Consider the following 27821-nt stretch of genomic DNA (forward strand, 5'->3'; position numbering starts at 1 on the left):
ACAAAATGGAGGACCTTCTAATACTTCATCTGCACTATTCCAGCCCTAAAATTAAAAAAAAAATTATTTATTTATTTATTTATTCCCTTTTGTTGCCCTTGTTTTTTATTGTTATAGTTTTTATTGATGTCGTTGTTGTTGGATAGGACAGAGAGAAATGGGGAGAGGAGGAGAAGACAGAGAGAGGGAGAGAAAGATAGACACCTGCAGACCTGCTTCATTTCTTATGAAGCATTCCCATTGCAAGTGGTGAGCCAGGGGCTTGAACCAGGGTCTTTGTGTGGGTCCTTGCTCTTAGGATTATGTGTGTTTAACTAGGTGCACCACTGCCTGTCCCATATTATTTTTAAAAATACTTTATTTATTCATTGAAAAAGAAAGAAGAGAAAGAACCAGACATTATTCTGGTAATGTGCTGCCAGGGATTGAATTTGGGATTTCATGCTTGATAATCCAATGCTTTAACCACTGTGCCTTCTCCTGGACCACCCCCAGATGATTCTTAATCCTAGATTCATTTAGCAACACAGTGTAACCATTTTTTTAATGGAATGCCAACTAGGAATGACAAATCATCCACTCTTGCTAAACAGTTTGCTTTAATGACTTCTCTAAGAGCCGATCTATTGATTTTTTAAGGCATAATTTCACTTGTTTCTTTCATCTAGATATATGGCTCATAGATACTGCTGGTAGTGCTACCAATATAGAAATGTTTCCTTTTCATAATTAGAATAGATGTATTTTGACAGTTTTTATCATTAGTGGTTGCCACGTTTGGTACATTTGTGAAGTACAAAGGAAGTTTTAAAGCCCAGGTAGCTGGACACTCCTTTTCCAATGGAAGACTGATGGCTGGGGACATAGAATCCAGGATGGATTCCATGTGCTCTGCTAGGCTGTCAGGCTGACACTGGCTATAGGACAATACCACAGTGATTTCACAGATCATGACTGGGGGTTGACATTTTTACCTCTTATGTGACACTATGTCTTTTCTTGTAGGAATGTCCCCTGATGTGTAATGTTATTTTAATTAGCTTCATCAGTGAAACTAGGATTCAGCATGGTTCACTGAGATAATACTTGAGTTAAGAAGTAGGGAATTTAGTTTCTACTTCCAAAAGTCCTGCCAAATAATTATATTGGGCAAACCTCAAGGTTCTCACCTATAAAATGAGTAGAACAAATAATGTCATATCAATCTATTGCTTCAATTTGAGTATACATACACTACCAATTTGTTGATTCCAGGTTTTTTTTTTTTTATTTTTTTCTTTTTCTTTCTAACCAGAGCACTGCTCATCTCTGGCTTATGATGGTGACAGGGACTGAATCTAGGACCTCAGAGCCTCAAACATGAAAGTCTTTTTTATACAATCATGCTATCTCCTTAGCCCTCACTGGCATCTTAAAATGAAACAGTCTAGTTCTGAGCTTAGAATGCTGACCTTGAAACCTGCTCCTTCTCTAGCATTCCCAGGAAAATCAGTGACATCATAGCTACTCAGTTGCTTATGCCAGAAATGGGAGTTGTCCTTTCTCTGCATTGTAGTTAACCAACAACACATTCTACTCTGCCTTTTAAGTTAAGTCTCAGATCCATTCACCTCATTCACTAGCCTCATCCAATGTCATTCTCATCTTCTGCCTGAGTGACTACAGTCAACACCTTATTCTCCTTGTAAACCCTCTGTTTCTTCTACCAGTTTGTACCCTCCATGTCTCAAAATGTGAAGCTACTTGCATTCCCTTTCCACTTAACACCCTCCAGTGGGTTCTCAAGACCGTTGACATGGCCCATTAGATCATGAGAGTCTTGTCCCTATCTGCTCTTTCACTCTCATTTCCACTTCATTCCCCTCTAAACACATTCCCCCCTTCCTTCCTTCTTTCCTTCCTTCCTTCCTTTCTTCCTGCCTGCCTGCCTTCCTTCCTTCCTCCCTCTTTCCTTTTTTTCCTTCCTTCCTTCCTTCCTTCCTTTTTTTGAGTACATGGAGGCTTCACACTTTGAGATCCCTCTGCTGGAAAGTAACTCTATTATTGCCTGGATGACTCTCACTCATCTTTTCATCATAAATTAAAAAATTTCACCATAAATTAAAAAAGAATTCCTCTTACAGAGGTGACTTCTCTGCTCCCACTCCCATTCCTAAGTAGGATGGATATTATATTATCATGATCATTTATAGCATTTAGTAGAATTAAAATTTATTTGTGTGATTGTTTGGACTGTAAGCTCCACGAAGATCACTTTATTTGCCCTGTGCGCCCTCCGTGCCATTAGAATGTGTTAACCACATGGAATATATAGAAAGAAAACAGAATGAATGCATGCATCACTAAATGGTTGAACCCCACACACCAATACAGACCGAAATAATCCATAGGACACCGGATTAAACAGGGAGATGGGATATATCTCATGGCTCAGAAATTTCAGGGTTGAGGCCAGGTGGTGGCAGAACTGGTTAAGTACACACATTACATTGTAAAAGGACACAGGTTCAAGCCCATGGTCCACACTTGCAAGGGGAAAGCTTCACAAGTGGTGAAGTAAGGCTGTAGGTACCTCTCTGTCTCTTTTCCTTTCTATCTCCCCTCCCTTCTTAATTTCTACCTAGTAAATAAATACCTTTATTAACAAATAGAACTTTTGGGGTCATAAGTGAACATAAATTCATCCTGAATTAGCTTAAATATTAAAGGAAAATTTATTGGTCCCTGTAGCCTATTTATGCAAATAGCGAGAATGGAACTAAACTAAAAATATTTAAAAGAGGCAGTCAACTTTCTATAATTTTCCTGTTTCTCTCATTTTTATTTGATGCCACTCTTTAATGCAGACAGATTTCTCCGTGAAACAGAGAACATGACTGTGGGGAACCTTAGATTTTAAAACTGTAGTCTTTCCTGCTGGAAAAGCTCAGGAGAAAATTCTATGTGACCCTCCTTTGGGTCACAAGTTCACTACTAATTATAATGACTGGTTCTCACTGTAACTAGGGTACAGATCCATTACTAGCTAGCTCCCTGACACACACACACACACACACACTCTCTCTCTCTCTCTCTCTCTCTCTCTCTCTCAGGCCTTCAGATCTGCTACCATGGGGTGTTATGATATATCTAGCTTCTCAGATAGATGAGGAGTAAAAAGACAATAAGAATTTTTCCTGATAGCAATTGGATTAATAGATGAGGTGTGGAAGATGATGTTTCTTTTTATTTCTTTATCATTTTTTATTAGTGATTTAATATTGATTTACAAAATTATGAGATAACAGGGGTATAATGCCACACTATTCCCACCACCAGAGTTCCGTGTCCCCATTTCTCTCCACTGAAAATTGCAGTAGTTCTCCCCAGGTCACAGATAGGGGTTGACTATTATCTCTATAACTATTTATATTTATATATTTTTGCCCATTTTGTCTATGGCCCTGCTACTTCCAAATATCCTTCCTTTTTTCCTCTTCTTTTTCTGGGTCTTGATGAAATTGAAGGTCAGAGCCCTCTGGTTATCTTACCCTAAGATTTCTCTTCCTCGGAGGGTATGGAACAGAATTTTTTGGGGAGGTGCAACAGGTGGGAGTTCTGGCTTCTGTAATTGTTTCTCCAGTGACACGGGTGTTGGCAGGTGGATCCATACCCCCAGCCAATTTCTATCTTTCCCTAATGGGGTAGGGATCTAGAGAGGTGAGGTTCCAGCACACATTGGTGAGGTCCTCTGGCCAGGGAAGTCTGGATGAAATCACAGTAGCATTTGAAGCTTGGTGGCTGAAAGACAGGATGGGGATTTCTGGAGGTATGACTATGGAGTAGCAACAGCTACATTTTGGTATCTCTAATTAACTATGAAAAGCAATGATATTCACCTGAAGATTCATCATTTTATGACTAGAATTCACCAAGCCACAAGTGAATACAAACACATGTGGCTCATGGACAGAAAGGGGCTGAGAGAGAGATTCCTGGGACTAAAGGACCTTACTTGGGAATGGCTAGTGCTGGTCGGGGAGTTTGCCAGCTGAGACACAGCACTTCTGGGTCTGAATTTTAGCAACAAAAGACTGTTAAAAAGAGACAAAATAGGGGGCCAGCAGTAATGCAGTGGGTTAAGTGCACATGGTGAGAAGCACAAAGGCCAGTGTAAGGATCCCAGTTTGAGCCCCTGGATCCCCACTTGCAGGGGAGTCACTTCACAGGTGAAGCAGGTCTGCAGGTGTCTATCTTTCTCTTCCCCTCTCTGTCTTCCCCTCCTCTCTCCATTTCTCTCTGTCCTATCCAGCAATGATGACAGCAATAACAACAACAATAATAAGCAACAAGGGCAACAAAAGGGAAAAATATGGCCTCTAGGAGCAGTGGATTCGTAGCTCAGGCACTGAGCCCCAGCAATGACCCTGGAGGAAAAAAAAAAAGAAGAAAAAAGAAAATCACCTAAGACTCACCAATTTACAACAATGAGTTCTAAGTCTCCATTGCTGTTGCCTCTCAAAGGCTGGAACAATAGCAGGGAACCCTATACTGACAGCAAGGGCACAGAACTGGCTGGTGACTAAGGATAAAATCTACCCTCCCAGTGATCCAGAGGTGTGTGGATATGGAGTAGGAGAGCCTTTTTTAAAAAAAATGTTTATTATTATTATTATTATTATTATTATTATTACCTCCAGGGCTATTGCTGGGGCTTGGTGCCTGCACTATGAATCCACTGCTCCAGGAGGCTATTTTTTCCCCTTTTGTTTCTCTGGTTGTTTTTTTATCATTGTTGTGGTTATTATTATTATTGTTGTTATTGATGTTGTTGCTGGATAGGACAGAGAGAAATGGAAAGATGATGGGAAGACAGAGAGGGGGAGAGGAAGATAGACACCTGCAGACCTGCTTCACCGCTTCTGAAGCAACCCCCCCCATCAGGTGGGGAGCTGGAGACTCGAACGGGGATCCTTACACCAGTCCTTGGCTTCATGCCATGTGTGCTTAACCTGTTGCACTACTGCCTGACCCCTAAGAGCCTTTTTGCATAGCAGACCTGATAGACTCTGAAGAACTGTGAAGAATCACTTGAGAACTCAATAGAGTGCAACCGGGGTTTCTTTGGGGACGCCCTAGGCCATACAGCACTGCTCTGGCTGGCAGTGGATGGAGGGTCAGGACTACAACATTGGAAAAGCTTTTGTAATATAATCAGAAGTGGGGAAACAATAAATGACACTCAGAAAGAAAACACTATCTTGAGGTAATTAGAGAGCTGAAAGCTGAAGTACCTGAGTCAAAAACACAACTAGCTAAACAAGCTAATACAATCTCTGAACAGGGTAACAAAATAGTTGAGCTATAGAAAACAGCTGATGGGAGTAAGAACAGAATAATTGAAGCAGAGAACAGAATTAGGAAGATTGAAGATGAATTAGAGAAAAATCAAGAAAGAAATAAAAGAACTAAAAATGAGATTAAGAGATACTGACTACAACAACAGAGATATATGGAATGATTTCAAAAGAAGTAATATGTACATTATTGGCTTGCCAGAGTAAGAAATAGAGGGAGTGGAAGAAAGCATTCTACAGGACATAATTATGGAGAACTTCTCAACTCTAAACAACATAAAGGACATAAAAGTTCAAGAATCCCAGAGAGTACTAAACAGAAATTAACCCAGACCTTAAGACACCAAGACACATCATGTCTAGCATAAAAAGGAGTAAGGATAAAGAAAGGATTCTGAAGGCTTCAAGAGAAAAACAAAGAGTCACTAACAATGGAAAACCATAAGATTCAAAGCAGATTTTCCCCGTACAAACTCTAAATGCCAGAAGAGAATGGCGAGATATATGTCAAGTGTTCAATGAGAAAGGCTTTCAACCAAGACTATTATATACTGCTAGACTATCATTCAGACTAGATGGAGGCATAAAACCTTCTTAGACAAACAACAGTTGAAGGAATCAACTATCACCAAACTTGCCCTGCAAGAAGTTCTAAAAGTTCTCCTATAAACAATCACAACATCATCAAAAGTTAGCCATATGTCAGAACACTCTAAAAGTTTAGAATAGTGGCACTAAAGTACCTCAAACCTATAATAGCAATAAATATCAATGGGCTGAATTCACCCATTGAAAGGCATAAAGTGGGAAGATGGATCAGAAAACACAACCCAACTGTATGTTGTCTGCATGAATCCCACCTAATTCAACAAGACAAACTCTCACTATTTGCAGATGATATGATAGCTTTTTTAAAAAATATCTTTTATATATTGGATAGAGACAGCCAGAAATTAATAGGGCCTATGATGATGTTCCTGATGAAAGTGACCAGTGATGGTGGAGAGAGGCATATAATAGAGATGTAGGCCCATAATATCTATGTGGGAATTCAAGGATTCCCTGACTAGGACTCTAGATGATGGGTGACCTGGTATTGACCAAAAAGGCCATCATAAAGTGAACCATTCTCTTGCCATTTTTCAGCATCTATAGTCCTTTTTTTATCTGAAAAGCTTAGACTTTCTCCCATTTGTCATTAATGTTGGGTGTCATTTGTTGTATCCAAACCTATATTAGGTTTTTGGGGTCTGGTCTCAAGTTAGGGAGTAAATACATCTAGGATTTTTGTGGGGTCTAAGTTAATATATTTCTCCCAATACTTTATAGACTAACTAAATACTACCTCCTATTTTAAGTTATAGTCACAGAATTGTTGTAAGAATTAAATGAGCTGATACATTTGAAGCACTTATTATGGTACTGGGCATATAACTAATACTCAGTAATATTTTTGTTGTAATATGACAAGGATTACAGTCATATTGGCTATCAAAAGCATATATCACAATCTTAACTTGGGTTTGTGTAATTCTTTTTCCTTTAACCTTAAAATTTTGCCTGGAGACCACCCTATCAGGATTTGTGGTTCAAAAGCATAGCTCTGGGACTGGGATATCTCACACATGACCAGTTTTTTTTAACTCATATTCTTCTAACAGCTTTGCAAATTTTTAATAGTAATGCTAGCGTACTGTGTTCAGGACTCACTGGCAAGAGTCATTTTCCTGAGTATCTTTTCTTGAGATTCTGGTTTGATAGGTCTGAGGGAGAAACCCAGGAATGTGTATTTTTAACCAGATCTTCAGCAAATGGGTTGAGATCATTACTGGAGAAACTGACCAGAAAGGGAAAAATATGGATGAGAAATGTGGAGAAAATAGGCATCAGTTATGTCATAGTTAGGACTTTCCAAGTCCTAAAATGCCCTCCCCCCCACCCAGAAAGAGAATTCCATCATTTATGCCTCTCTTTTAGGTGTGACTCATAGGTGTGCAGTATCCAGTCTATCTATCCAGACCAATGACAGAGTTACAGCTCTGTCCATTTCTAAACTTGGGTGCCCATTCACTATTGTGATGTTCATTGACAATGGCAGAAACTTGGCATTCTAGAAGTCTCTCAGGGTGAATGCCTCTAGAGGTATCATGGTGAATGCTCCCTTTGGATCCTTGTCCTCTTTCATGGGGAAATTTTCAGGAAGGTTCAGGATTAGATTTTGAATGATCACATGTAACACCAAAGACCCTGTTCTTTGGGCAGGAGGTGGTGTGTATTAGGGCAGGCTGTCAGAGGAACATGTATTATAACTCTTATGCTTTTGTATTGAGCATTATGTCTCATCTTTACAGTCAGATTAATGGAGATTAGTGGTTCCACTTAAGAGTTTAAACATTATGCTGACCCAAATTGCAGGAGCCGTTGTTACATGTTGCTATATGTTAAGGGACTGGACCAGCTGGTGATTGAATGGGGAGTGGAGAGGTCTATATTTTCATAAAGTGATTTAATTACTTGGTTTTTTTTTTATAAAAAAAGATAGAGTGTCTCTTAATGCATAATGCATATCTGACACCCTTGCTACTTCCTGCACACTTAAATGCTCACCAGCCCAGTCTGATGATGCTTCTTTGATAAGAGGATGCTTAGTAGTCAAAAGTCATTCATGCTTGCTTCTTCTTGGCTTCTGGGGGTGGAGCCCAATTCCTGTAGTCTCCAATGGTTTCATTAGTGCCTTTTATCCACTCTAAGGATAAAAATAAATCTCTTGGGGCCAGGCGGTGGAAGCTTCACAAGTGGTGGGGCAGGGCCACAGGTGTCTCTCTGTCTCTCTTCCTCTCTATTTCCTCCTCCCCTCTTAATTTCTTTCAATCTCTATCCAATAATAAATAAATATTATAATTAAAAAAATAAATGTCTCAAAAGCTCTTAGAAACCCACCACCCTTTATGCAGGGGAGAGCGACAGGAGGATGGTTCTTAATAAATAAACAAACTTAAACCATCTCTGCAGGCCCACACAGCTGTGATCCAGACAACACATTCACCAAGCCCAGCTTTCTTGTCAGGTCAACACATGCAGTCAAATGCTCTGCCATTGAGCTACACTCCCCGTGTCAACACATGCATCAAACCCAGATTTCTTTTTATTCATCAGTTATTGGAAACTCTATGTCTTAGTTGTGTGGGTTGCTTTAGTCACATACTATAGAGTGACCTAAAAATATTATTTTAGACAGCTCTGGAAACTGGGAAACTCACGGTCAAAGTGCCATCAATTTAGTGTCTGATGAGATCCCTTTTTTCTGGCTTGTAAACAAGACATCTCTCTATACCCTCACATGACCTTTCTTTAATGCATGCACATGGAGGACAGGATGGTGTTTTCTTTCTCAGTATAAGGTTGCATTTGTCTCTCTTGTTGTATGTATCAGTAGAGTGTTATTCTTTTTTAGCTGCAGAGTAGTATTATACTACATGCTCAGGACATATCCAGGTATCTATTTTATTCATGATGACTAGTTGATTTCCAGTTTTGGCGGTAAGAAATAAATTAGCTTGTATTTTTTTAAAAAACTATTTTCATTGATTTTTTAAGATTAACCGCAAACTTCTCATAGGCAGGTGCCATTAGAGTCTCTCCATATCTATTTCTCAGGTATGTGTGTTTGAAGATAGGATAATGCTAATAAAATTAGTTTGGATAGATTTGTTAGGCCTAGGGATGTATTCCAGACTCCATGATATACCATCACATTACAAAGTGTGTGAGCTTGGAAAAATTTTAGCATCTCTTATTTGCTCAGAAAGCATTTGGAGTCTACTATGTGCCTGGCTTCAGGCTACGTGATAGGTAGCCTCAAGTCACAGACAAGACTTGAAGGTTTTCATTCAGATGGGGACGGGAGTTACATAAAGGTCATTATTGGGGACCAGATGGTGGCACACCCAGTAGACTGCACATGACACTATACAATAAGGCCCAGGTTTATTGTCCCCAACTGCAGGTGTGTGTGGGGGAATTTCATGAGCGGTGAAACAGTGCTTCAGGTATCTCACTATCTCCCTCCCTTTTTTTTTTTTATCTCCTGCCCCCTCTCAATTTCTTTCTGTGTCTATCAAGAAGAGAAATAAAGGAGAAAATGACCACCAGGAGCAATGGATTCATCATGCAGACACTGAGCATCAATGACAATTCTGGTAGCAATATAAAAGGTAATTATCAAACAATGGGTTGAGTGCTATGGTAGATGCTTCTGTTATTGGAGAGTAGATAATGACTTTCTGTCAGAGGTAAAGTCTGAATGACTTTCAGTGGAGTAGTATGAGGCAAGAAGTCCCTTTTTGAGGGCACACAAAGAGCAAAGGCACTATGATGAGTTTCCTCTACCGAAACATGGAGGTCATACTTACCAGAATTGATTTGAAGACTTTTATGGGAAAACAAATTGGATGTAAGACCGTATTGGGCTACATCAAAGCTTCAAATATATTATCTTATTTTTTAAATTGAACTTTTGCTAGTTATCCTATATTTTTTTCTTTTTAAAAATTTTTATTTATAAAAAAGGAAACATTGACAAAACTATAGAATAAGAGGGGGACAACTTCACACAATTCCCACCACCAGAACTCCATATCCCATCCCCTCCCCTGATAGCTTTCCTATTCTTTTTTAAAATTTTATTTTTAAAAAGGAAACACAGACAAAACCATAGGATAAGAGGAGTACAACTCCACACAATTCCCACCATCAGAACTCCATATCCCATTCCCTCCCTTGATAGCTTTCCTATTCTTTTACCCTCTGGGAGTATGGACCTAGGGTCATTGTAGGATGCAGAAGGTGGAAGGTCTGGCTTCTGTAATAGCTTCCCTGCTGAACATGGGTGTTGACAGTTCAATCCATACTCCCAGCCTGCCTCTCTCCTTCCATAGTGGGGCAGGATTCTGGAAAATCGGAGCTCCAGGACATACTGGTGGGGTCATCTGTCCAGGGAAGTCTGGTTGGCATCATGTTAGCATCTGGAACTTGGTGGCTGAAAAGAGAGTTAACATATAAAGCCAAATAATTTGTTGAATAATCATGAACCTAAAGGCTGGAATAGTGCAGATGAAGAGTTGAGGGAGGGGGATCTCCATTCTGTAGATAGCCAGTAGGCATATTTTAGTTATATTTCAAAGGGTCTGTGGCTATACTAGTTTTGTTTTGTTTTTTCTCTGAGCCTGAAATCTGATATGCAGGTGGATCCTAGTTATTGTCTGGGGAGATGATGTCTTGGCTGGAAAAAGGGCCAGAAAGCTGAATCTGGGAAGAAAGTAGCTTCCACACAGCCAAAGAAACTATCACACAAACAGAGACCCCTCACAGAATGGGAGAAGATCTTCACATGCATCAGACAAATAACCAAAATATACAAAGAGCTCAGCAAACTTAGCACCAAAAAAGCAAATGACTCCATTCAAAAATGGGCAGAGGATTTACCAGTCAACGCCCATGTTCAGCAGGGAAGCAATTACAGAAGCCAGACCTTCCACCTTCTGCAACCCACAATGACCTTGGGTCCATACTCCCAGAGGGATAGAGAATGGGAGAGCTATCAGGGGAGGGGATGGGATATAGAGATCTGGTGGTGGGAATTGTGTGGAGTTGTGCCCCTCCTATGCTACAATTTTGTTAATGTCTCCTTTTTTAAAAAAAGAAAAAGAAAGTAGCTCCCAAATATGGGAAAGGTGTATAAATATTGTTGACTGTAATCCCATCGATTTGATCTGATCTGGGGCCCATATTCAGCTTAGGAGCCTATGCGACCTCTGCATTATCCTGTATTTTTATTTACTAAATCCAGCAGTTTTAATGTGATGTGATCTTAATGTAATGTCAGTGTAGTAACTGATTTATAGTAGTCATTCAATAAATAGGAGTTAAGTTTAATTTGAGTGGCCAAAGAGATGACCCAGAGGTTAGAAAACACTTTACCCCTTGTCCAGTGGAGAAGCAGTTACAGAAGCCAGACCTCCCACCTTGTGCACCCCATAATGATCCTGGGTCTATAATCCCAGGGGGATAAAGAATAAGAAATCCTAGGGGTCGGGTGGTGGCACACCTGGTTGAGTGCACATCTTACAATGCACAAGGACCCAGGTTCAAGACCCTGGCCCCCACCTGCAGGGGGAAGTTTTGTGAGTGGTGAAACCAGACTGTGGGTATCTCTCTGTCTCTCTCCCTCTTTAACACCCCACCCCCTCTCAATTTCTGGCTATCTCTATCCAGTAAATAAATAAAGATAATTTTAAAAAAAGTTAAAAAAAAGAATAAGAAATACTTCAATGGAAGGGTTGATATGGAAATCTGGTGGTGGGAATTGTGTGGAATTGTACCTCTCTTATCCAACAGACTTGTTGATCATAATTAAATTAATGAAGAATAAAAAAGAAAGAATTTTACATAAGAGTCCCCAAGTTTGATTCCTGGCACCAAATGTGACTGACAGAGTGCTCTGGTCTCTCTAAATAAGGGAATACATATTTTTTTCTTCTAACAAGATTTATCTGGACTTTGTGTAACTGTTCCTGGTGGAATGAATCCTTTTTTCCCAGATAGAAGATGCAGGGCAGAGAGACACCACAGCACAGTCCTACCACTCAGGAAGCTTCCCATGTGCACGGTACTTTCAAGTGTTGGCTAGGGACTTAAACCAGGGTCCTTGTACATGGTAACACATGCACTATACCAGGTGAACTAGCTCCTAGCCCCCACGTAAATACATCTTTCAATTTAACTCTAGGTTGTCTAACTCTGGAATATAGAAAGAAGAATAAGATCTGGGGCTGGGTGGTGGTGCACTCAGTTAAGTGAACATTACATGTGTAAGAACCCTGGTTCGAGCCCCCACTCCTCACCTGTGGTAGGGAGTGTAATGAATGGTGAAGCAAGTACTGCAGGTTTCTCTCTGTCTCTCTCTATATATCCCCTTCCTTTTCCAAATTGTCTCTGTCATGTTAAATGAAAAGATAGAGAAATAATAAAAAAAAAAAAAAAGGAAAAATGGCCACCAGGAGAAGAGAGTTTGTTGTACAGGCGCCAAGCCCCAGCAATAACCCTGGGTGGCAATACAAAAAAAAAAAAAAAGAATAAAATCTAAAAGTAGGAGGAATAATAAAATGTAATAAGAAATTGGAAACTTGATGCCATAGAAACTTTCTTTTTCAGGAGAAGGGTATTTCCTATCCAAAGCCGAACTCTAAGTCCTCCTTCCTAATTGGAAATCTGGAACCATGTTCATGGGTTTTGGTGTTGTGAGTGAGTAGTGAGCATGGTTCTGGGACCAGTGGACCAGAAGAGAAACACAAAATTATATAATTTTGTTCCATAGAATGTAATGGAAATATTCTTTCTTTTTATTCTTTGCAGTCCAAGTGTCTCTGAAAACCCAGGTGACTTCCTATAGAAAAAAATAAGGCTGCTAACATACCCCCAAAACTGGATAAGGGCAAGAGACTAGCACACTTTAATAATGGTCCTTTTGGCCACTACCAGGCTACCCCATCATCTGGGGCCCTAGTCAGGGAATTCTGAATTCCCACATAGATATGATTGGCCTAGACCTCTAACAGACCCTCTCTCCACCATGACTGATCATCTCCATCAGGAATAACATCATATACCCTCTTATGGGTCTGTACAGGACACTGCCCTCTACGTAGAACAACAATGGTAGAAATTTCCTCTACTTGAGGAGGACAGGTCCTGGAATGAGTGCAGCCTAGAATGTTCCTGGCTATGACAATGGAATGTGAGACTGGAAGGGATACAGAGGTTACAGAGGCTCCTGTACTAAGGGTGGACAGACATGGTTCCTAGGTCAGATGGGATTTATAGTTAGTGCTATTTATATACTATTCCCATATTTGGGAGCTACTCTCTGCCCTGACCCAACTTTCTAATCCAATTTCCAACTCTGACACCATCTTCCAAGACAATACTTTCAGCCTACCTGCATGTTAGCTATCAGGCTCAGGCAAAAATTAGTAAGTCATGGGCCCCTTGGAATATACCTAAAATAGACTTCCTAGCTTTTTTCAAAATGAAGACCCCCAAATCTCATCTGATATATTCTTACCTTTAGGTTCCTGCTTACTAAGCAATTTGTTTTGCTTTATATTTTAATGCTTTTCAGCCACCAAGTTGCAGATGTGACCATGACACCAACTTTATTTCCCTGTGCAGATGACCTCACCAGTGTGTCTTGGAACCCCACCTCCCCAGAGGCCTATACCACTAGGGAAAGATAGGAATAGTCTGGGGTATGGATTGACCTGTCAACACTCATGTCCAGGAGAGAAGCAATTACAGAAGTCAGACCTCCCACTTTCTGCACCCCATAATGATCTTTGGTCCGTACTCTCAGAGGGATAAAGTATTGGGGAGGTTTGTAATGGAGGAGATGGGATATGGAACTCTGGTGGTGGGAATTGTGTGGAATTGTGCCCCTTTTATCCAACAGACTTGTTGATCATTATTAAATCACTAATAACAATTTTAAAAAAGAATTGGTTGTTTAAATTCCTACCAGAGCTCTTATTTGGATGCCCTTGGGAGTAAGTCTTTCCACTACTTCTCTGGCCACACTAAGGGTCTGGCTCCCAGTTCCATGTATCCTGACCCACTGTGCAAGGGGAGTTAAGACTCTTCCAGTGATAGGTGGTATGAGTGCTTCTAGATGTGCTTAACAAATTGCCTATTCACTCAATTACATTTTATTTAATCATCTGTAATCATATAAATTATGCCTGATGGTAGTAAATGTTCATGTCAGTTCCTAATTACAGACTGATTAATTGGTTGGGGTGATCTGTACTATGACTTATATAAGAATATATGAAGATGATGATAAATTAGGGCAAGTGATGCTGAGCCTGAGAACATGGAATGCTTCCAATTGTAGCCCACCTTTGGGGGGTGGGGTGTCTTTGCCCTCTCGTCCAATTCCTACAGGATGCCCCCAGGAGGGTTATGTTCTATCAATTGACTGATTTTGCCAACATCTGAGTCAAGAAATATTTCTTTTTGTTTAGTTAGAGATTTGAGTATGTTCACAGTTTTTTTTTTGCTATGCCGAGTTTTTCTTTTAAGCTGCTGGCAGAGATGAATAATGACAATCTCATTAAATTCAGCTGGACTCATTATAGCCTGCTGGGCTCAGAAAGTTCCCAGGGTTGAATCTGGCCTAGAGAGCAGGAATCCAGAGACTGAAGAGGTGAGGCTGAGAGGGACAGTGGGTTTCAGTGGTAATGGAACAGCTTTCTTTTAGGGGATTGTTTTGTTTGTTTACTTATTTATTTCCGTAAAAGACAGAATGTCAAATAGTCCAAAATCTACCTTGAAGTTTTTCTCTAGTAAAAGCAGACCTTTATGAATACTTTTAAGGCAGCTTGCATTCTCTACTTTTGAGAATGGAATCTAAAGAGACTATGTCCTAATGTCATCATCTTTGCTCCCCTCCCATATATTCCTGGGGGTAAAAGTACAGACAAGGCAAAATGGGCAAAGCAAGGAGGAGAGAGGAAGAGCCGATTATCTAGAAGTGGAATCTGGTTTTAGGGCAAGGACATGAGAGACTCCCTCTGAGAAATGATGGGCAGAGGAAGAGGAGCAAAGCCTTTGGGTGTCCCATGCTCTGAAGACACAGAATCCCACAGGAGTCCTGGAGACAAGCTTCAGCTGTCCACTCCCCTTGACAAATGAGCTACAATTGGTGCTTCTCCCTCCTCTATTAGCTAAGTTCCCCAGTGGACTGTCTCTTAGTTGCCACTCATCCAGGTTGGGTCACATGTCCATTCTAAACCAATTATTGCCAGTAGGACAGTCTAGACCAGCCATGATCAAATTCTTGCTGGTCTGGGGATGAGTGTCACCTCCGGTAGAAGGTGACACTTGAACAAAATCGAGACTGTTGGCCACTGGAAAGCAAGTATGTGTGTGTGTGTGTGTAGGGTCAGCAGAAATTGTTTGTTTGAGTGGACAGCCAGCAGCATCCTATACCTGAAATATTACATGAAGTCCCTGAATTGCAGGAACCATGAATGTCTAATGTCAGAACATGTAAGAACAGAGATACAAGTACCTTGGAAGAAAAGCATGGTAAATTAGGCCATCTTTCAGAAAGCATGACTTGACTTCATGATTCAGATCTCATTTTTTTTTTTTATCACTGATATTCTTGGAGCTCTGTACCTGTTTGATTCCTCTGCTCCCAGAAGACCTTTTTTTTTTTTTTTTTTTCCCCAGATTTAAGTTGAAAGGTAGAGAGGGAGAGGGAGAGGCAGAGAGAGAGAGAGAGAGAGAGAGAGAGAGAGAGAGAGAGAGAGAGAGAGGTGGAAGAGACTGGGGAGAGGAGAGAAGGGAGAGAGTGAGAGAAAGAGAGGAGTGATACCATTACATTGCTCCACTGTTCATGTAGCTTTCTGGTGCAGGTGCTCCCATGTGGTGGCAGGGTACTTGAACCTGGGTCCTCATGCATGGCAAAGTGTGTGTTTTACCAGGTGAGCTATCCCCTGCTCTTATAATTTTATACATTACATTATGCTATAGGTGGCTTTCATTACTTTATTGAGCAAATCACTGGGAGGTGTCAAATGGTTGATGTATTAAAGAAATCAGGCTACTATGTGGAGGGGCTGGGCCATGTAAAGGATGCTATTAGTAGCCTACTGAGAACCCACTCACTCTATTCCAACTGAGCCTTGATGAATTCCTCCCCAGCATCAGAAGAGAATCCTCATGATACTGAGCCAATTAGAACCTGGAAGTCTTGTGGTGATGGTTACAGGTACAAGGATCTGTAAATTGGCCTAACTTTTACTGACTTGGGTTTTTAGAAATAAATATAAACTGACAAATGGTGTTGCATCTCTAGACAAAGTATATTAGGGTTTATGCTCTAGCATAAGGGGAGAATTACATGCTTAAAGAGATTCAGTGCTTTGATTAAAAAAGAATAGTGCAGAGGGGTCATCCAAAAAGAGTAAGTGGCCGCACAGCCACTGGTCTGTTCAGGATACTCTTCAGAAGTTCTCAGCATAGCCTATGTGGTTATTAGATGCTTGGAAAGTCCCACCTGAGATTTATATCATTTGTGAGCTTTCTTTTTTCTAATATTTATTTATTTATTTTCCCTTTTGTTGCCCTTTTTATTGTTGTTGTAGTTGTTACTGTTGTTGTTATTGATGTTGCCATTGTTGGATAGAACAGAGAGAACTGGAGAGAGGAGGGGAAGACAGAGAGGGGGAGAGAAAGATAGACACCTGCCGGCGTGCTTCACCACCTGTGAAGTGACTCTCCGACAGGTGGGGAGCTGGGGGCTTGAACTGGGATCCTTATGCCAGTCCTTGTGTTTTGCACCACGTGTGCTTAACCCGCTGCACTACCACCTTACTCCCATTAATGAGCTTTATTATCTTAACCTACAGGTACTAGGGTTAGGAGAAAGGTCAAGATGACCCCTATTCTTTTAAAAATTATTTTAATTTTATTGCGGTTAATGGTTTACAGTCTAATTTTTAACACATAGGCACAGTGTCTCATCTCCCCTTGATTAGTGTCTAGGAGACACACCAGGACCCCAGTGCCCCTTCAACCTATTTATTTCCTTTCTTTTCCAGAGTCCTTTGCTTGGGTAAATATACCATAGCCACTGAGGGTGTGTGTGGGGGAAGCAAAAGGGAATAGGACAAAGGACACAAAAGTCCCTTTTAAGCTCCACGGTAGAGTACTGGACTGATATTTACAATGGGAGAATCACAAGAGAGTCAGCCATGTTTCAGAGAGGCAAACATTTATTAAGACAAAGCAGGGATAGAGAAGAGTGGAAAATCCGTGCTTTAGAGGCCTGTAGACTGAGAGAAAGAGAGTTTGGGACCCATGTCTCCAGGTCTTTTAACTTTTATAGTGGGTTTCAGGGATGCATGGGACCCCTAGGGAATTAGCTTCAGTCATTGTCTCCAGGTGCACACCCTAATTCATCTACATTTTATGGCCTTACTCATCCGGTGGAAAGAGAAATCCTAGGGCAATATGCAGATATCTTGACTCTCTCGCCTCTCTTCCAGGCTACCTACGGAGTACAGGAGAAGGGGTTTTAATGTCCTTTCTCTCTCTCTCTTTTAAATTTATTTATAAAATAAAAAATATCAACACAACCATAGGATAAGAGGGGAACAATTCCACACAATTTCCTCTACCAGAGTTCCATATCCCATTCCCTCCTTTGAAAGTTTTCCTATTCTTTATCCCTCTGAGAGCATGGACCTAGGATCATTACAGAGTGCAGAAGGTGGGAAGTCTGGTTTCTGTAATTACATAAAATCCTAACAATGGGATTTTCAAAGTCAACCAAATTTCCAAATAACTTGGTTATAATAATGATAACTATCTATTGCCTTCAACCCGAAGACAGCAGGAACCTTCCCCATTCTCTATAAAACCCAGATTTCTCCCAGTCCTGGAGCTTTGCAGCAGGGCTTATTTTCCAGCAGGCTTCTTTTGACCCACATTAATTGGTACTGCATCTGCTGATCTCAGCCTAATTAATGCAAGCAGTATCACCTCGAACTGTTCACAGATGCCAGGCCTGTGGTGTCAGCCCTTCAGCTCCAGTGCTCTGGTGAGACCATTCCTAGCTCACAGGACTCCTGAATTCCATATCAGGTGGTGCACTTCCTAACAAAGCCACAGAACCTAGATATGGACCAGGGCTCAAGAGATAGAGCATATGTGCACATGTATTTTATAAGTTGGGGGGAAATACACATACGCCTTCAAGTAAAAGTGTGCAATAGATTGCAATGACTCAATAAGTGCAGCAAGCAAGTAGAAAGACCTAAAAAGTTAATGTCCTTTTTCCAGAGGAGTCATTCCCTAAGCAGTCTCTAACACGCCCTTATTATTTTTTAATTTTTATTATTTTTTTTAGTGATTTAACAATGATTAATCAGATTGTAGGATAAGAGAGGTACAATTCCCACTACCAGAGTTCTGTATCCCATCTCCTCCATTGCAAGCTTCCCTATTCTTTATCCCTCTGAGAGTACGGACCAAAGATCATTATGGGGTGCAGAAAGAGGGAGGTCTGACTTCTGTAATTGCTTCTCTCCTGGACATGGGTATTGACAGGTCAATCCATACCCCAGACTATTCCTATCTTTCCCTAGTGGTATAGGCCTCTGGGGAGGTGGGGTTCCAAGACACACTGGTGAGGTCATCTGCACAGGGAAATAAAGTTGGTGTCATGGTCACATCTGCAACTTGGTGGCTGAAAAGCATTAAAATATAAAGCAAAACAAATTGCTTAGTAAGCAGGAACCTAAAGGTAAGAATATATCAGATGAGATTTGGGGGTCTTCATTTTGAAAGAAGCTAGGAAGTCTAATTTAGGTATATTCCAAGGGGCCCATGACTTACTAATTTTTGCCTGAGCCTGATAGCTAACATGCAGGTAGGCTGAAAGTATTGTCTTGGAAGATGGTGTCAGAGTTGGAAATAGGATTAGAAAGTTGGGTCAGGGCAGAGAGTAGCTCCCAAATATGAGGGAAGAATATAAATGCCATTAACTGTAGACCCCATCCATCTGACCTAGGGCCTATGTCTATCTATACTTTGCACAGGAACCTGTACAACCTCTGTATCCTTTCCAGTCTGAACTCACATTCCGTTGTCATAGCTAGGAACAATCTAGGCTGCACTCATTTCAGGACCACTCTTTCTTGAGTGGCAGAGTATGTTGATCCAGACTTCTTTCAGAGAGTGGGGCAGTTTCTACCATTGTTGTTCTACATTGAAGGCAAGGTCCTGTAGAGGCCCACAAGAGAGTTTATGAGATTGTTCCTGATGGAGATGACCCGTAATGTTGGAGAGAGGGATCAGTTAGAGGTCTAGGTCCATCATATCTGTGTGGGAATCCCAGGATTCCCTGACTGGGGCCCCAGATGCTGGGGTAGCCTGGTAGTCACCAAAACAGCCATCATTAAGATGTGCTGCTTTCTTGCTTTTATCCAGCTTTTATAGTCCTTGCTTTATCTGACAGGGTTAGGCTTAGAGTGATTGAGGGAAGTGAAATAGGAAGTAGGTGAGGAGGGTACCAAAAAATACTCGGGTGAGACCTTTCCCAGCTTATGGGACTCCTACGTCCCATTTAAAGTAGCACACCTTCTAACAAAGTTATAGAACCTAGATATAGACCAGGGCCCATGAGATAGAGCACATGTGTTCATGTATCCATAAGTTAGGGGGAAATATATACCTTAAAGTAAAAGTGTGCAACAGTCTACTGTGACTCAGTAAGTGCAGCAAGCAAGTAGAAAGACCTAAAAAGACACCATAAAGTACTTAATCAAATACTGTTCTTTATTCTTAATTTTCATGTATAAGTGAGATCATTCACAATCATTTTGAAGGGAAGAACTGCAAGAGAAATGGTTCCTCTGTCCCTGCTGTGGATGGAGACAAAGAAGCAAATTTCTCCATTACTGTAGTCTTGTGAACATGAGAGGAATAAGTATGAAATTGAACATGTGAGCTAAAAGGGCAAAGAAACTAGGACTTCCATGATATCTCTAAGTTAAACTGGGGTTACCACCTCTGATCTTTATACGCAAGATGCCAATTTTCCATATCACTTACATCAATGTGAACTGAGGTTTTTGGTTATCTGATGCTGAATGCATACTCCCTTTGATGAAAGCAGATTGGTCTTTGTTCTTTTGTTTTGCATTGTTAGAGCCTCACACATATGTGATTCTACCACCCGCAGGATGACTTTTCTGTTCTTTTTATGTACAGATACAGAAATAGAGTGAGAAGGAGAAACAGAGAGAATGGGAGGGGCACTAGCTGTACCACCAGCTATGGACCTTCCACTAGCACTGTCATTCTCATGTGGTGTCAGATTTTAAATCAGGGACCTCCCACATGGTAAGGCATTTACTCTTGGGTGAACTGTTTCCTTGCCCACAGCCCAGTCTTTGACCTAGAGGTTCTTTTCACCCATCCTCCTAGTTTCCTCCTATGATGAGGACTTCTCAGTGATCAGATGTTTTCTTGAGTTGATCTGGGGAGGCCAGAGGTGGGATGAAATGTTTCCTAGGCATCCCAATGGAGTCAGGCTGGGAAATCTAATTCCCCCTGGGTTGGTTGCTGGCTGCCATCTGGACAGATAATTATTACCCTGCCTTTTCTTTGTTTAACTGGCTCTGTAGCAGGGACAATGGATGCCAATGAATCCTGCTGGTAAACAATACCTAGTGCATCCTGAGGGGGACTCACAAAACAAAGGATATGGGTGCCCCTCCCCCAAGGAAAGGACAGGCTAGAGAAGGAGAATAACCCCAAGAGCCATGGCAACAGGCACTTCCAAGCTTGGTCACGGGGAAAGATCAGGCTAGGGCAGACCCCAAGCCTGGAGCCACTGCCAGCTTCGCTTCGGTCCTGAGAGGCCACTATGTCTCCAACTTTCTTCATTCCAGAGAAATACTCCTTGGTAGATTCTCTGCTGAAGAGAAGCTAACCTAGGGGCTAGGTGGTTGTGCACCCAGTTGAGCACATCACCATGTTCCAGGACCCAGGTTTGAATCCGTGCTCCCCATCTGTAGGGGGATGCTTCACAAGTGGTGAAGTAGTGCTGCAGATGTCTCTCTTTCTCTCCCCTCTCTACCTTCCCCACCTCTCTCAATTTCTTTCTGTCATATCTAATAAAATAAAAAGGAAAAAAAAGAAAAGAAATAGCGATGAAGAACACTGGATTCATAGTGCAGGCACCAAGCTCCAGCAATAAACCTGGCGAGAGAGAAAGAGAGAGATTTTTTCTGTCACATATCTAGTGATTCCTCAGGGGCCATGACACAGGATCGTCTCCTCTGAGCCATCTTCCTTGGTCTGAAATCTTGGCTCTTCACATGCTTGCTTTTTTTAGTCACTGGCTGCAGGATGCCCCTGAAAGGCCATGACATTGAGCAGGTGGCTCTCTGCCACTGCCGTGACCTGAAGGGGCTGACAGCTGAGGACTGACCTCTGACCACACTTCAGGCAGCTGGGATCACCAAGTCCTTCTTGATGAGAAGATTCCAGGTGGTGTATCTCTGAGTCCATCATATGGTGTACACATGGCGAATCCGTCATTCTCAGTGGTCATTTTTCCTTTTTGATAGAGAAACTGAGAGGGAAGAGGAACTGTTTCATCACTCATGATGCTTCCTTCTCTGCAGGTGGGTAATGGGGGGCTTGAGCCCAGATTATTTAAAAAAATTTTATGTATGTATGTAATATTTTGTGTAGAAATATTACAGAGAGAATTGAGAGGGAAGAGGGAAGGGAGATAGACACCTGCTCTACTGCTTCATATCTTATGAAGCATTCAGCCTGCAGGTGGGGACCAGTGGCTTTGAACTCAGGTCTTTGCACACTGTAATATGTATGCTCACCAGATGTGTCGCCACCTGGTCCCAAACCCAGGTTCTTGTGTATCCGCTCTTCTGAGTGTGCTGCCTTCTTGCCCCGCCATTGTCACATTTATTATTCTGAGAAGTGTCTGGTAGGTTGTGTAAAAGCCAAGCCTTCATCCCATGACTCAACTCTAGAAAAGACAAGTGCAAAGTACTAATCTCTAGATTCAGGGAACATGCCATTCCTTGGCCACCAATTCTTCTGAGGAAGAGCCTTCTGCCTTCTTCCACAGAAGGTGCAGCTTAGAGCTAACCTCTCCTGTGATCAAAAGTAGCTCCTTCTCTGATCAATAACCTTGTACTTACCTTTTCCACACCTGAAAATGTGGTCTTCCAGAAATCTGGAAGTCAGGGGTTATGCTTCTTCTCTTTCTTGTCCTGAGCCTGGCAGACCAGGACATAGGAGACTTCACTAGTTGAGTTGTTTCCCTCTGTCTGCCACTCAGTGGCTTTGGGAGTGTGAGTGTGTGGTGTGTATCCTGAGTGGGCTGAGGGCGTGTGGCCAAAGTTGTCCCTGGGCAGGTCATAAACTCCAAGCTGTCAGCACCTGAAAGGACTTTAATAAACATTTGTCATGGCTTCTGCCACTTCTCTGATATCTTCTGAGTAGGGAGACTCTGAGGCCACATGTCGGTCTATGACTCTCCTAGCACCCACAATGGTGAACATATGTTTTTGAAGTACCTTAAACATGTCAAATCATGTCCTAGGGGTGGGAAATGTAGAACTTAACACAACAAATATATTCAAGTCCCTAGTCTTGTGGAACTTACATGCTGGTTGCAAGTGGGGAATACATAATTAACAAACCAGACAGTTAGAGAGATAGAGAGATAGAGACAGAGACAGAGATAGAGAGATAGTGGTCCAGGAGGTGGCACAGTGGACAAAGCATTGGATTCTTCAAGCATAAGGCCCTGAGTTTAATCCCAGGCAACACATGTGCCAGGGGCTTGAACTTGGGTGCTTGAGCACAGAAATGTGTGTGTTCTCATATGTGAACCAACACCCCCAGCCTAGGAGTTAGAATTCTAATCCTAAACTACTGAGGAGTTTAGGATTTACATTCTGAAATACTGAGTGTTAAAATTCACATTTTGCCATTCCAGGACGTGGAACACTGGATAAAGTATCGGATCCTCAGGCATGAGATCCTGAGTTTATTCCCCAGCATTACATCAGCCAGAGTGATGCTCTAGTTCTATTAATTAATTAACTAAAAACCATTCTGAGATATTGAGGGTTAGGACCTCAATATATTAATTAAAAAGCAGAGGGACATAAACAGTCTAGCCCACAATGCTTTCTAATCTTGAACACTTTCTTATCCTAAAAACAAAAGGAAGCAGACTTTGTCTGGCCAACTGAGGAGGAAGAGGTAGAACAGACCCGATCAGGTTATCTGTGGTCCTCAAGCATCCCATGAGTACTTACCATAGTACTTATGATCAGTCATAAGGACTTACCAAAGTCTTGCACAGGTTCCTGGGATGTGGCTACCACTCTTAGCCTCTGGAAACCCTTCTGAGCCTCATAGCCAGCAGCCAGTGCCAGAACCAGAAAAGCCTGCCCACAATTTCAGAAGGGTCTCTGGGTTTCAGAGACAGCCCTATATGGTCTTTTCAGTATTCCATAGGAAATTCCTTTTGCTTTCTCCTGTCGTGGCTATTTCTCCCAAGAGGTGGTTGAGTGTCCACTCCTTCCTGGAGACCCACAAGGATGTATTGCCAGTTCATTCTTCCTGCCCACCAATTTTGTGTGAACCATCCTGTCTTGCCCACCCCATCATGTCTCATCCCAACTTACTCGACAGTCACAGAGCTGGTCAGTTGTGACTTGGCTCGAGAGAAATACATGTCAGAAAGAAAAGGGGAATCAGAATGAAGCCCTCAGGGTTCAATCTTTGTTCCCTATTGTCACAGCAGATGGGGAAGGGCTTCTTCATGAAAGGGAGATGAGCCAGGACTGGGGATCAGCAGGGCAGCTGGTGCCAGGAGGCATGAGCAGGGTGCGCATGAAGAGAAGCCGACAGCTGACATGCCCTGCTTCCATGCCCAAGCCCAGTTTCACCTGTTCGCAGACCCAGGGAACAGTCACACTGGCACACATGATCACACACAACACACATGAACACACACACATAGGTGCAGACACAGGCAAAGATAAGCTGACAGACACTTCAAATGCACAGGGAAGTGTGACTCAAGTTCAGAGGGTTTTTTAATGGGGGAGTAATGATTTATAGTCAACAGTGAAAACAGTAATTGGTACACATGTAAAATTTATCAGTTTTCTACATAACACTCTAACTGACTGCCTAGGTCCTCCTCAACCATTGTACTGTAGGACCTTAATACCCTACCCTCACCCCAGAGTTCTTTTCTTTGGTGTAATACACCAAACCCAGTCCAAGTTCTGCTTTGTGTTTTCTTTTCTGTTTTTATTTCTCAACTTCTGTCCATGTGTGAGATCATCCCACATTCATTCATCCTTCTCTTCCTGGCTCACCTCACTTAACATAATTTCTTCAAGCTCCATTCAAAATGAAGTGAAGAAGATGAATTCATCATTTTAATATATACCATAACATACTCAGCCACTCATCTTTGGTTGGACACATGGATTGTTTGACTCTGGGTCATTCTGCCCCTGTCCTCCCTTCAGCTGACACTTTCAGCAGATCCCTCATTTGGGTTCAAATCACTCTCTGGACCAGTTTCATGACTTGTTGTCAAATCCTATTAATATTATTTTCAAGAACTTTCAACCCCCAACTACCACTCTCCATTTCCAATGCTACTTACTACCTAGGGCCAAGCAGCCTTCACTTCTGGCCTGAATTACGCTTCTTTCTGATCTCTTTATCTCTCCTCAAATCTATACACTTACCAGCCTGATGATCATGCATTTCTCAGCCCAGAGCATGGCAATGGCTTCCCTTTTTCTGGAAGCAAAAGGCAGAGATGCACCCCACCACACTGCCTCTCTGGTCATCTCCTACCTTTCACCATCATCTCCAATCACTGTTTCCTTACTACACTCAACTCTGCCAGGCAAGACCCTGCCTCAGAGCCTTTGCACATGCTGTTTGAATGACTGTTCATCCAGTAAACAAGCACTCTTTCTGTAGAAAGGAATTTTCCTCTTCCATATACCCACAAGGTATATGTGTTTCATATTTCTGCTCAAATGGCATCTTCCCAGAGGAGCCTTCTCTGACTGCCTTACTTAAAAGAAAAACTATTCCCCTTACCTGCTAGCTTTTTTTCTTGGCACATTCATTACTGCCTGACACTATAGTTGTTGTTTTTTAAAATATTTAATTTATTAATAATCCTCCTCCTGCAAAAGGGGAGGATTCATGAGTGGTGAGCTGTGCTGTAGGTATCTCTCTTTCTCTCCTTTTCCCCCACCTCTGAATAAGGGAAAGGAAAAGGGGTAAAATGGCCACCAATAACAGTGAAGTTGTGGTGCCTACCAGACCCCATCAATGACCCTGGTGGCTTATTTTTATTTAATTAAAAAATTCCTATGCAAGGGACATATCAAAATGATTATGTAAACAGACTCTCATCATTGAGGCTCTGAAGTACCAGATCCGATCTCCCATACCATCATAAGGCAGAACTGAGCAGTGCTCTGGTTAAAAAATTCCTAATCTCAAGAAACTCAAAATGTAAGTCCTGACTTCTAGCACCTCAGGGCCTTTAAAAGTAACTAAGGGAGTGTGGATCAACCAGTCAACACCCATGTTCAGCAGAGAAGCAATTATAGAAGCCAGACCTTCCACCTTCTGCATCCCACAATGACCTTGGGTCCATACTCCCAGAGGGTTAAAGAATAGGAAAGCTATCAGGGGAGGGGATAGGATACGGAGAGTTGGTGGTGGGAATTGTGTGGAGTTGAACCCCTTTTATCCTATGGTTTTGTTAATATCTCCTTTTTAAAATAAATTAAAAGAGTCACACACACACAAAAAAGAATAGGAAAGCTTTGAAGGGAGGGGATGGAATATGGAGTTCTGGTGGTGGGAATTGTGTGGAGTTGTACCCCTCTTATCTTATGGTTTTGTCAGTGTTTCCTTTTCATAAGTAAAAGATTTTTTTTTTTTAAAGTAACTAAGGTAAAATTAGGTCCCCTGAGTGGGCCCTAATCCACCCAGATGATTTATGTTATAAATTGGTGTTGTTCTAAAGAGGGGAAATTAAGACACACAAGTGTGCACACAGGAAATGGCCACGTGAGGACACAGTGTGAAGGCAGTTGGCTGTGAGTTAATCTGAGATGACTCCAGAGAAACCGAAGCTGCTGACATCTTGCTCATGGCCAGAAACTGTGAGAAAACAAATGTCTACTCTTTAAGCCCCCAGTCTGTGGGACTGTCAGAGCAGAGCTGGAGAACTGACAGAAGTAATGGCAGTACCTTCCATTGTCAGAAAACTGTAGGAAGCTAATTTAGTTGCACTAAACATTTCCTAAGCACAGTTCTTAGGTGTTCATTGAGCAGTGGAGACACAATCTCAGGGAATCCACAGTTTGGTGGAGTGGCAGACATGTCAATTCTTACACGTTAAAGAGTGTACAAGTGATGCACATTAGTATAAAGGGGACTTTGTGGTGGAGTCCATGATCCATGGCTCAGCCTGAGAGATGATGTGGGATATAACATCTGACCCCAGAGCAGAAGAGCAGCATGGTCAAAAAAACAAAACAAAACAAAACTGTATTAACTTCATTTAGTTGTGGTAAGAACTGGTTGCATGAAGAGTAATGACTGAAAAATTTCAGAGATTGAGGGAAGAAGGGAGAGAGAGAGAGAGAGAGAGAGAGAGAGCAGGAATTCATTCCCTCACAGTTATGGAGAACAGAAGTTTTGCTGGGCTGAAATCCAGGTATCAGCAGGGTTGTGTTCTCTCTGGAAGTTCTAGGGAAAAATTCTTTGTCTTTTCTAGGAAAAATTCTTGCTGTTATCAGTTTCTGGTGGCTTACAGCATCCATTGAACTATGGCCACATCACTTTAGTGTATGCTTCTTCTTTACATGGCTTCTCCCCTTCTGTTTGTTTCAAATAACTGCCTTTTTCTTACAAAGATATATGTGATTTCTAGGATTCACTTAAATAATCTAAGATAATGTTCCCATCTGAGTACCCTTGATTCAATCACATCTTTGAGGGCATCTTTTGTTTTCAATTAAGTAACACTTAGAGGTTCCAGGATTTAGGTCCTATCTTTGGGTGGACAATATTTAGCTTATAACAAAGGAGTGGAAATGTTGAGTGAAGGAAGAGAAGAAGGCACTACAGGGGAAGGATCAGCATGTGCGGAGGCATGGAGCAGGCACTGTGAATCTGCAAACTCCCTTTTCCTAGTGATGACATTCACCAACGTGAATGCAAGAACAGATGTCTTCTACACCTTCAGCTGCCCAGGCTGACCCTCTGGTGTCAAAGCTAATTCTGAGATGTTGTTTTTTCTCAGGGTGTGGGTTCTCCCAGTTAGACTGCAGGCCTCTTGTCCCTGGACTTTCACAGTCTATGTTCATGTTTTGGGGGCAAATCTTGTCTTTCACAAAAATCGTGATGAGAGAGAGGTTAGTCTCCAAGGCCTTTTTTCCCTCAACAATACTCTATCTTTATTCCCTTGAGAAACTTCACTTTTTTTTTTTTCAACTCCATATCTTGCTCCTATGCTGGTGAAAGAACATTGAATGAGAGAGGTCCATATTCTCCTGGAGTGTGAGTTTAGACAGAAGGTCAGAGAAGGCATCCCAGTAAATTTGACACTGAAGTGAGTCAGAGTGACAAGATGGAACCTAGCAGTAGTGTTTTTGAGTAAAACATTCAAGCAGTAGGGATAACTATAGCTGAGGGCTTGTGGAGGGGAGAACTGGTGAGATAAAAGAGCCCAAGTGAGCAAGGTGAGTGGCAGAGGATGACATTTAACTTGTTAGAAAGGAGTGGAAATGTCCAGTGAAGGAAGAGAAGAAG

Source organism: Erinaceus europaeus, chromosome 15, assembly GCF_950295315.1.
Source record: "Erinaceus europaeus chromosome 15, mEriEur2.1, whole genome shotgun sequence".
In the NCBI taxonomy this organism is placed as follows: domain Eukaryota; kingdom Metazoa; phylum Chordata; class Mammalia; order Eulipotyphla; family Erinaceidae; genus Erinaceus; species Erinaceus europaeus.